Here is a 12,964-nt window from a genome sequence, read left to right on the forward strand (position 1 = left end):
GGTGTCTATGGTATGCCTGTAAAGTGGTGCATTTTTCCCGTGTTTAGAACAGTCCCCGCACAAAATGAAATAACATGACATTCTAAAGGAAAAAAAGTAATTTAAAACTACTTGGAGCAATAATGAATTGTCGGGTCTCAGCAATACAGATAAAAGTCATTGAAAAAAACGGCATGAGGGTCCCCCCAAAAATCCATACCAGGCCCTTTGGGTCTGGTATATATATTAAGGGGAACCCTGCACCATTTAACCACTTGCTTACCGGGCACTTAAACACCCTTCCTGCCCAGACCAATTTTCAGCTTTCGGTGCTCTCACACTTTGAATGACAATTACTCAGTCATGCAACACTGTACTGTACAACACTGTACTCAAATGAATTTTTTGTCCTTTTTTTCCCACAAATAGAGCTTTCTTTTGGTGGTATTTGATCACCTCTGAGATTTTTATTTTTTTCGCTATAAATGAAAAAAGACTGACAATTTGGAAAAAAAACGCATATTTCTTTGTTTCTGTGACAGAATTATGCAAATTATTAATTTTTCTTCATAAATTTTGGCCACAATTTATACTGCTACATATCTTTGGTAAAAATAACCCACATTAGTGGATATTATTTGGTCTTTGTGAAAGTTAGAGAGTCTACAAGCTGTGGTGCGAATTGCACAAAATTGATCACATCTGATGTACTGGTGGCCTATCTCATTTCTTGCGACCCGAACAAGCCAGGAAAGTACAAATACCCCCCAAATGACCCCTTTTTGGAAAGTAGACATTCCAAGGTATTTAGTAAGAGGCATAGTGAGCTTTTTGATGTTGTCATTTTTTTCCCACAATTCTTTGCAAAATTAAGATTTTTCATTTTTTTTTTTCTCCACAAAATTGTCATTGTAATAGGTTATTTCTCTCATATGGCATGTGTATACCACAAATGACACCCCCCAAAAAATTCTACTACTCCTCCTGAGTATTACAATACCACATGTGTGGGACTTTTTCACAGCCTGGCCACATAGAGAGGCCCAACATGCAGGGAGCGCCATCATGTGTTCTAGGAGCATAAATTACACATCTAACTTGTTGACTACTTATTACTTATTACACTTTTGAAGCACCAGGACAATGACACGTGACACTGATGACAGATGGCACTGATACGTGGCAATGAAAACACTTATACGTGGCACTGATGACACGTGGCACTGATGACAGATGGCACTAATATGTGGCACTGATGACAGATGGCACTAATATGTGGCACTGATGACACGTGGCACTTATACGTGGCACTGATGACACGTGGCACTTATACGTGGCACTGATGACACGTGGCACTAATACGTGGCACTGATGACACGTGGCACTAATACGTGGCACTGATGACAGATGGCACTAATACGTGGCACTAATACGTGGCACCGATGACAGATGGCACTAATACGTGGCACCGATGATGCGTGACACTGATGACAGATGGCACTGATAAGTGGCATTGATGACACATGACACTGACAACAGATGGCACGTGACACTGACAGGTGGCACTGATGACAAATGGCACTGATACGTGGCACTGATGACAGATGGCACTAATACGTGGCACTGATGACAGATGGCACTATGTGGCACTGATGACACGTGGCACTGATGACAGATGGCACTTATACGTGGCACTGATGACAGATGGCACTGGGGACAAATGGCACTGACAACAGATGGCACTGGGGACAGATGGCACTAACAGGTGGCACTGGGGGCAGGTAGCACTGGGGCGGATGGCACTGGGGCGGATGGCACTGGGGCAGGATGGCACTGGGGGAGGATGGCACTGGGGGAGGATGGCACTTTTTTTTTACACTTCTTGTTTTTTTACTTTTTTTTTTTTTCACTGACGGCCGCTGCAGATGTTCATCTCTCCCCTCTCACACTGTCTGTGTGAGGAGGGAGAGCGGCGCTGAGAGATGATCTCATATGTTTACATATGAGATCATCTCCCATTGGACATGCCGATCGCGCTGTAAACGGCTGCTGTGATTGGCCGTTTACAGCGATCTGTGTTTGCCTGTCCCCGGGGGACACAGCAAACACAGTACTTCCCCGATGCGCGCATTGCGGAAGTAAACATTAGGACCTCCAGGGACGGCCTCCCGGATGAAAGCGCCCGCTCTACGGCCGTCATTCGGCTATAGGGCGGGCGCGAGGTGGTTAAAAAAAAAAAGGCGTAGAGGTCCCCCTCAAAATCCATACCAGACCCTTCAGGTCTGGTATGGATTTTAAGGGAAACCCCATGCCAAAGTTTTAAAAAAAAGTGTGGGGATCCCCTAAAAATCCATACCAGACCCATATCCGAGCATGCAACCTGGCAGGCTGCAGGAAAAGAGGGGGGACGAGAGAGCATCCCCCTGAACCGTACCAGGCCAGATACCCTCAACATGGGGTGGGTGCCTTGGGGTAGCCCCTAAAGCACCTTGTCCCCATGTTGATGGAGAGAAGGGCGTAATCCCCACAACCCTTTCCCAGTGGTTGTGGAGGTCTGTGGGTGGGGGACTTATCAGAATCTGTAAGCCCCCTTTAACAAGGGGACCCCCATATCCCGGCCCCCCTGTTTGAAATGGTAACAGGTACATTGTAACACCATTATTAAAAAATAAAAAAATAAAATTGTCCCACAAAGTCCATTCATCTTCTTCTCTTGCTCTGCCAACGGAGCAGAAAAAAAATGAAAAAGATTCACCTCCATGGGAGGCACCCACCTTATGATGCTTCAGCGCGATGACAGTTCTTTTATAATTGAGGGCGGGGCCAAACGGTGACATATCCAGAAGACCCCACCCCCCTCTGATGCACGGGGACTTCCCAATTGCTTCCCGACTCGAACATCGGGCTCATCCCTACTAAAGATGATTTTCACCTAAATAGAAGGGGGTTTGTTATGCTGGGAGGGGGTGTGAATTAGAATATAATAGGGCAGACAGGTCTGTCAGTATTGCAAAAATAATGGTGGGTGGAATGGGGGAAATGGAGGGAGGGCTATAACAAGGGATAATGGCTACAACCATTGGAAAATATATTCATATTTATATACTATTTGTACTACAAAACAATATGCAAAAGTGCAAAAGGTGACTGACAATTAATTAAAGTGTTTTTAATCACCAATGCCACATGTCTGCCAAGCATTATAGGTGATTTTAAAGCTTTGGTGTTTGCAATACCCCCCCCCCCCCCCACCAAATCCACTTCCAGCAACCCCCCAGCACACATCCTTTTCTTCCCAACCCCCCCCCCCCCCCCCCGGAACTAATCTGTCAAGTTTGCCTTTCTCCTGGCTATAAGGTTGGCATAAAAAGCCTCAGAGACTGATTCACTGGTCATGGAGAACTTTTCTTAACTTTGTTTCCAGTTCAAGCTGTGCTGTTATCTTTGCTTGACTCAATTCCCAAGTGTGCATCAGTCTTTCATGGGAACAAATAAATTGTTCTGCCAACCTTGAGAGTACTAACTTGCGTCCTTTATATGTGGGAGAGGTCACGATGTGGCTTAGTTGGTTAAAGTGCATGTCTAGTAAACATGGAATTCGGATTTTTACTTTCAGCAGTGCCTTCCTTTGGTTCTAGGAATCTCTCAGATATTGTGAAGTTATATCTGAAAGCTTCAGCTTCCTTTAGGCTTCAGAACACCTGTTCATTGTTTTTGCCGGAAAGGACATAGGGAAACGTGCCTCATCTAGGATGATTGTGACATGGATTTGCTAGGCCATTTGACAGGTGCACAGACCCAAGGGCCTGGCTCCTTTGGAGGTAGTGACCGCTCAATCGACCAGGAGTTGGTCTACATCGTGGGCAGTTTTGCAGCATGTGGTTCCCAATGTAATTTGTTTGGTGGCTTTATGGTCCTCAATCAATACATTTATGGCTCATTATTGTGTAGATCCTGCTTATTAATTCTCTATTTATTTTGGCTTGCAGGTACAAAGTAAAGCCTTTGGTTCAGCATTGCTCACCCATAGGGTGTATGGCTAGTTAGTTCCTATACGTATGCTGCCATGGAGTCTGTCAGGAAAATTGAAAATTTCCTATCAAATACTTACCATAGTTTTCCTTTCTTGATGGACTCCATGACAGCAGGAGTTCCCTCCCAGTGTCTTGAGTAGGCTAATTATGGAACATGGCCTCTGGTTTGGAGCAAAGATTTATGGGAGTGAGGTCCTATAGGGGAGAGGTGAAGGTGGGTTAACCATACATATGTTGCCATGAAGTCCATCAGGAAAGGAAAACTATGGCAAGCATTTGATAGGAAATTTTTCAATCATGTTACTTTTTTTACATTTGTTCATGAATATATTTTTTTTTCCTTAGAACTACAGTAAAGTACATTTAAATAAAATGAATATAAATGATTAGTTATAATGCATTCTAGTAAAATGTGGCTGATTTGGTCATCAAGAATATTACACCATGATTAGAAAAGTTGAAATGTTATTTTGAGATCAAAGATTGTCATTTACTTTGAATAATTTTGAATACAATACATATAATCAATTTCAAATCAACAGGCAATACATTTTTGTTAATGTCACAGGATATGCTAAACTTTAACATTAACCCAAAATGATAACAAATGAAAAACAATGCAGTCTTATTAATAGCACTGCACTGTACTGATTAATGCAATACTAAACACACTGTTTAATTTACATTGTCCTTTCTATTTCTGTATGTGAAAAATGGCACTGAAGTTATTTTAATAAAAAAAAAACCTCTAAGTGCCCTTTTCCTAATTAATTTACAGATTTCACATGACCCAGATCTTTCCCAGACTGTTTGCATTGAAAAATAAACAGGAGGAGCTTCTAGACCTTTGCCACTGGTCACAATAAAATAAATAAAAAAACATGCAAACAAGGGCATTACAATATATATTTGAAATCAAATCTGTATTATTTTGTGGAAATAACATAGTGTGGGTGGATTTCTGGCAGTTACAGGCTGTCACGCCCCTCCAGCCTGTGCCTTAGAATAAGAGCAAGGTGAAGCTTCTATCGGTCTACATGTAATATCCCACCCCCATTGTGTTAGCTGGTTAGTGGGCATGGTGGAGGAGGGAGTGGGTTATCCTTTACCACTGTGTATACACCCACATTTGTGACTCTATAGTCACATTGGCTGTTCAGATGTGATGGGGAGGAAATGCTCAGCCTAAAAACACACTGAGAAAAAGCTGTGCATGTGCATAGTTGCCACTACAGCTGCAAAATCCCTAGCTGAATTGTGGACAGGAACAGAAGGGGGTAGATAGAAAAGAGCAGGATCAACCAGGTTTTTTACAGCAAAATTAATCTTATAGTGACCGAGTGCATATGAACAGTGTGTGAGGCTGGATTCACACTTATGCATTTTTAGTACTTTTTGCATTTTGCAGATTTACACTACAGTCCATCTACCATGGTTTCCTATGGAACATGTTCTGTAGTGCAAATCTGCAAAATGCAAAAAGCACTAAAAATGCATAGGTGTGAGTCCAGACTAATAGAGCATTTATTTATAGTTCTTGATGATGTGAGTTTAGTGACACTTTGATTTTTTCACTGCCACTGTACCTTTCACTCCCAGGCAGCTGGAAGTTTGTTTAAATTTTTTCGCCTGGTTACCAGCTTTTTAGTAAACGTGATTTTCAGCTGGGATGGAGAGTGTTGGGAGATCGTTGAACATACTTTCATTAACTGCTTCAACTCCGGACACTTTCACCCCCTTCCAGTCCATGCTGATTTTCAGCTTTCAGTGCTGTCACATTTTGAATGCAAATACTTGCAACACTGTACCCAAATGATAATGTTATAATTGTTTAAGACAAATAGAGCTTTCTTTTGGTAGTACTTACTCACCACTGGGTAATTTTTGCTATATAAAGGAAAAAAAAAAAAAACGTATTTTCTTAGTTTTTGTTATAAAATGTTACAAATAAACAATCTTTCTTCATAAATGTAGGCCACATGTATTCTGATACCCCCAATTTTTTTAATAAATTTTGGTTCGAGGTTCCCCTGTGGGGAAATTTCCTGCCGTTTTTATCAACGAACTGTTATGTGTATTGTCGGACCGACAATTCATTATAGCCACTAGTAGTTTTAAATTACTTTTTTTCCTTTAGAAATGTTATTTTGCTGTCAGACTGTTCTAAACATGGGAAACATGCGCCGCTTTTACAGGCATACTGTTGCAAAGCCTACTCACCATCATACCCGACTTAAAATGTAAGTAGATGGGTGACTAAAGGGATAAAAGGCATAGATGACCTGATGATAGGGTCAACACTCAAAACCATCAGATCCCTACAGATAGAGTATGATTTATCCAACTTTGAATACTATACTTATATAAAAATAAACCACTTTATCCATTCCAACCCACACACTGCTTTATCATTACCATGGAATATACAGTAGCCCAATTCTACAATAAGCCTAATACAAAGATTAAAGGCATATCTCTGTTTTACAAACTGCTCAACAAGAACAATGTTACCAATATTGACATAAGTCAGAACCATAGCTGTCCATATTCTTCTAAGTGCAAAATTAGTGCTAGTATGCCATTGGAAAGAAAGGTAGCTCCTCCTATCCAAGGGGTAATAACGACAACCCTCACGCATGCCACATATGAGATGCTGTTTGCTTCCAAACAGGGAAGGCAGCAAGAGGCTAGCTCTTGATCGAGGATTTGGTCAGAATGGTACAAAATATTTTCTAGGACTTAATCGTATCCACTGACAAACCAGAAACTTGATTTACATATATTGACTGTGTTGTTTAGTTTTGTTATTGTTTGACTGCGTTATGTTATTGAAACATAAACTTATTTAAAAAGTTTTATATTTTTCCCTTTCTCTAAATGCCCTAATCCTAATTTTTTAAACTAAGTTTATTAAGGACATATGTAGATATAATAAATAGACAGAGCAGAGGTCTCACGTGACCTCAGATCTGTGATCACAGATTGGTTAATGATGTACCTGAAACATCATATATCATTTATAAGTAAACTAATATCCCAAATGTCCTTTCATTTCTTTCTTCTTTAAAAAGTGATCTCAAAGCGAGTGTGAAAGAGGACCTGGTGGATGGAGAGTGTGATGAGTCTGAAGCATTATGAGTGGAACTGCATACAGATGTGCGTAGCTCAAAGTCAATCATTGGAGTTTGTTATAGACCACCCAATGTTAATGAGGAGGTGGAGACTCAGCTCCTTGCACAGATATAAAGGGCTGCAAGGGCTGGGACAGTGATAATAATGGGGGATTTTAACTACCCAGAAATTGACTGGAGTAAACCTATTACAGGACAATTTTATGGTCCAGTTTATTGAGGCCCCAACTAGGAATGAGCTTGGACCTGGTAATCTCAAACCATGCAGAGCATATTACTAATGTTCAGATAAAGGAACACCTAGGTAGCAGTGACCATAACATGATTTCATTTCATGTTAGCTGTAGGCAAAAATCACATACGGGAAAGATAAAAACACTTCATTTCAAGAGAGCAAATTTTCCAAGGATGAGGGCTGCTCTCCAGGACTTAGACTGGGAGAGAATATTGGCATCAATGGGCACAGAACAGAAATGGTAATTCTTCAAAAAGACTGTTTGTGAATTCACTGCAAAGTATATTCCCAATAAGTTTTAAAGGCTAAAAATAAAACCTATGTGGCTCACGGCCAAAGTTAAAAAAGCTATAAACTATAAGAAAATAGCTTTTAAAAAAATATAAAAATGAAGGAACACTAGTGTCATTTAAATGTTACAAAGAATATAACAGAATATGTAAAAAGGAAATCAAGGATGCAAAAATTCAAAATGAAAGACAGATTGCAAAAGATAGTAGGACAAACCCCACAAAATTCTTAAAATATATTAATAGTAAAAATGTCAAGTCTTAGCATGTAGGCCCTGTACAAAATAATCTAGAGTGGGTGACTGGGGAAAAAGAGAAGGCTAATTTATTAAATACTTTCTTCAGCTCTGTGTATACAAAGGAGCATAGGGGAGTTCATGTCCATAAAGGGGGTTGTAGTGACGCAGCCCCAAATCCACAATGGCTCAAAAGTGATATGGCCCAGAAATATTTGGACAGAATAAAGGTGGATAAAGCACCTGGACCTGATGGCATCCACCCACGGATCCTAAAATAATTGTGCTCTGTAATTTCAAAGCCAGTGTATCTAATTTTTAGGGACTCATTAATGACAGGAATAGTACCACTGGATTGGCGCAGGGCCAATGTGGTGCCTACAGTTAAAAAGGGAACAAAGTATTTACCAAGTAACTATAGACCTGTTAGTTTAACTTCCATAGTTGGGAAGATTCTGGAGAGATTAATAAAAGACCACATAGATGGGGGCTTTCAGGGAAAAATATTTTAAGCAACAGACAGCATGGATTCATGAAAGACAGAAGTTGTCAGACAAACCTGATTTCTTTTCATTAGGTGGTAAGTAAAACCTTGGACAGAGGTGTGGTGGTGGACTTGGTATACTTGGATTTTGCAAAAGCGTTCAATATAGTTCCACACACACGGCTCATGTGTAAGGTAAAGTCTACAGATTTGGAAATATCAGTTTGTAAATGGATAGAAAACTGACTGAATTCAGAGAGTAGTGGTTAATGATTCTTACTCTGAATGGTCTAAGGTTATCAGTGGTGTACCCCAAGGTTCGGTGCTGGGACCCTTACTTTTTAATATCTTTATAAATGATATTGGGTCTGGGATCAAAAGTACAGTTTAAGGGGAAAACACTGCGCTACAATTTAGTATATATGGAAAAAGGCCTCAACAGCCAAAAACAGCAGCCAACACCAAAAAAGAAACAAAGTTCAACAAACAAAATAATACAAATAGTGTAGCGCTTCACTAATGAATGTGGTCAGCATAAATTGTATGAATAAAGGCAAAAATAATATAAATATGAATGCCTAAAGAAAAGTCCAATATTGGCCGCACATTCCACTATGTAGCAGGCCCAAGGGTGGCCGAACCGTCACAGAGGGGGGAAATTGGACTGGGCGGATGTATTCATGCGAGTCTGCTTGACTGTAACATCAGAGAAGAATGGATAAAATACTTCTTACCGACTTAGTTGGACCCATACAGTCATATGACAGTTGAGTCTAGAAGGCTTTAGGTCACAATATGTGCCCCATCAATACTGTATGCTGGGTGGCCTCAAAAGTCAATCATAGCCATGTGTGGTCAGTGAAGGGTGGGCCCAAGAATGGACATCTAGTGAAAGTAGCAATGTGTAGGTTAGGTTGTCCCAAGAGCTCATGCAAAGCCTCTGTGCAGAGCTGAAAAAGATCCGTGGTGCTCAGTACATGTACTGAGCACCACGGATCTTTTTCAGCTCTGCACAGAGGCTTTGCATGAGCTCTTGGGACAACCTAACCTACACATTGCTACTTTCACTAGATGTCCATTCTTGGGCCCACCCTTCACTGACCACACATGGCTATGATTGACTTTTGAGGCCACCCAGCATACAGTATTGATGGGGCACATATTGTGACCTAAAGCCTTCTAGACTCAACTGTCATATGACTGTATGGGTCCAACTAAGTCGGTAAGAAGTATTTTATCCATTCTTCTCTGATGTTACAGTCAAGCAGACTCGCATGAATACATCCGCCCAGTCCAATTTCCCCCCTCTGTGACGGTTCGGCCACCCTTGGGCCTGCTACATAGTGGAATGTGCGGCCAATATTGGACTTTTCTTTAGGCATTCATATTTATATTATTTTTGCCTTTATTCATACAATTTATGCTGACCACATTCATTAGTGAAGCGCTACACTATTTGTATTATTTTGGGATCAAAAGTAACATTTCCATATTTGCAGATGACACCAAGCTATGCAGTGGAATAACGTCCTTAGAGGATGTCTCCAATTTATAAGCCAACCTCAATGCTCTGTCTAATTGGGCGACTATGTGGCAGATCAGGTTTAATGTTGAGAAATGTAAAGTTATGCACTTGGGGGCTAAGAATATGCATGCATCATACATTCTTGGGGGAGTACAACTGGAGGGATCCATAGTGGAGAAGGATCTGGGGGTTTTGGTAGATCATAAGCTCAATAATGGCATGCAATGTCAAGCTGTGGTTTCCAAAGCAAGCAAAGTCCTTTCTTGTATTAAGAGAGGTATGAACTCCAGAGAGAGATATCATTTTGCCCCCATTCAAATCATTAGTAAGACCTCATCTGGAATATGCAGTTCAGTTTTGGGCACCAGTTCTCAAAAAGGATATTGGGGAACTGGAGAAAGTGCAGAGAATGGCAACCAAACTGATAAGAGGCATGGAGGAGCTCAGCTATGAGGAAAGATTAGAGGAACTGTATTTATTCACTCTTGATAAGAGGAGATTAAGGGGGATATGATCAACATGTACAAATATATAAGGGGTCCATATAGTGAGCTTGGCATTGAGTTATTCACTTTACAGTCAACAAAGAGGACAAGGGGGCACTCTTTACGTCTAGAGGAAAAGAGATTTCATCTCCAAATATGGAAAGGTTTCTTCACAGTAATAGCTGTGAAAATGTGGAATAAACTCCCTGCAAAGGTGGTTCTGGACAGCTCAGTAGATTGCTTTAAGAAAGGCCTGGATTATTTCCTAAGTGTACATAATATAACTGGGTACTAACATTTATAGTTAAAGTTGATCCAGGGAAAATCCAATTGCCTCTCGGGGGATCAGGAAGGAATTTTTTCCCCTGCTTTAGCAAATTGGATCATGCTCTGCTGGGGTTTTTTGCTTTCCTCTGCTTCAACTGTGGGTATAGAATTGGGTATATGGGATTGTATGATATTATTTTATTTTTTTTGTGGTTTAACTAGATGGACTTGTGTCTTTTTTCAACCTGACTAACTATGTAACTATGTAACTATTACAATATATACCAATAAAGAAATATTGTAATAAGAAAGCAGAAAATATAGTTTTTTTGTTTATATAGCAAAAAATAAAAAACACAGTGGTGATCAATTGGCAGGAAAAAAAGCTCTATTTGTGTGAACAAAATATATACATTTAATTTGCGTGCAGTGTTGCATGATCGCACAATTGTCAGTTAAAGTAGCACAGAACTGAATAGCAAAAAATGGCCTGGTAATGAAAAGGGCAAAACCTTCTAGAGGTCAAGTGGTTAAGTAAGCTCATGCTGTATATGAGAAATATCTTATTAACCACTTCAATACAGGGCTTTTATACATACATACAGAGGCCCAACATTGAAGTAGCACTGTCAGGCGTTCTACATGCATAAATTACACATCTTATTTCTCAACCACCTATTACACTTTTGAAGGCCCTGGAGCACCAGGGCAATGAAAATGCCCACTAAATGACCCCATTTTGGAAAGCTAACACCCCAACGTATAATCTATGAGGCATAATGAGTCTTTTGAAAAGTTCATTTTTTTTCACACGTTTTTGGAAACTGTGGAAAAAAAATGAAAACGCATTTTTTTTATACAAAGTTGTCAATTTATAAGATATTCCCAACACATAGCATGTACTCCTCCTCTTTCTCATTCTGCTACTCCTCCCGAGTGTGGTGATACCACATGTGTGAGACTTTTACACAGCATGGCCACATACAGAGGCCCAACATTGAAGTAGCACCATCCGGTGTTCTACAAGCATAAATTACACATCTCATTTCTCAACCACATATTACAGTTTTGAAGACCCTGGAGCACCAGGACAATGTAAACACCCACAAAATGACCCCATTTTGGAAAGCTAACACCCCAACATATAATCTATGAGGCATAATGAATCTTTTGCATGGTTCATTTTTTTCCAGAAGTTTTTGGAAACTGTGGGAAAAAAAGGAAAACACATTTTTTTTTATACAAAGTTGTCAATTTATAAGATATTTACAACACATAGCATGTACATAGCAAAACTGACACCCCAAAATACATTCTGCTACTCCTCCTGAGTATGGCAATACCACACGTGTGAGACTTTTACACAGCCTGGCCACATACAGAGGCCTAACATCCAAGTAACACCGTCAGGTGTTCTAGGAACATAAATTACACAAATAAATTCCTGCCAACCTATCACATTGTTGAAGGCCCTTCATATTTCTTTTTTTTGTTTCAAATAATTGTATTAATATAAGACAGAATATTGACAAAGAACAAATGACATATATATATAAAGCAGGTTACATAACTCAATCTTAAATTCCATTTCAACAATAGGAGTACTTTTTACTACTATAGAGAACTAGTAGTAGGCGAAACTGGAAATTATAATGAACCCAATTGTTCAACGGGATTTTGTGCCCATGTAAAAGTTAGAAGAACAACAGGAGGGTCGTATAACCTCCAATAACAACATAAGAAATCCGCCTAGTCCTAAAGTGGCATCTATTGTATACCCTCTTTGTATACACCTGTAGACAAGTTGTCTGGGTATGCTCTTGTATGACCTGAGGGAACGTGAGCTAGGCAGACCCACAGTGACTTGGGATGTAGGGGGGTGTGCTTAACTGGAGGCTAAAGAGGGTCATTAAAGATCATGGGGAATGATGAATACATTAGGGCCTTAAACCGTTCAAATAGTGCATAGGTGAAAAATAGCATGGCGCGTGGTGCACTATTGTCGTGAAGATGAGTATTATAGAGTGCGGAGTCTTGAAATATATGTCAATGTAGGAGATAAATGGCAAAGATAAGTCTAAAGATAGAGAAAGAAAACGGGGGGGGGGTGTCATGGAGGGGGGTAAGGAGGTGCAGGTGGGGTGGGATGGGGGGAGATGACTATGAAATGATCTTCAGGTGTGGGGAAACATAAGGGAAGGGTCTCTGGCTTACCCCCATCCTAAGTAAAGGAGAGGTGTGTCAGAACTTAAGGACTGGGCACAAAGTTATGAGTGAGTTGCCATATGTGACAAATAT

This window comes from Lithobates pipiens, unplaced genomic scaffold (assembly GCF_037356315.1).
Source record: "Lithobates pipiens isolate NorthernLeopardFrog02 unplaced genomic scaffold, aLitPip1_a1.2 Scaffold_16, whole genome shotgun sequence".
In the NCBI taxonomy this organism is placed as follows: domain Eukaryota; kingdom Metazoa; phylum Chordata; class Amphibia; order Anura; family Ranidae; genus Lithobates; species Lithobates pipiens.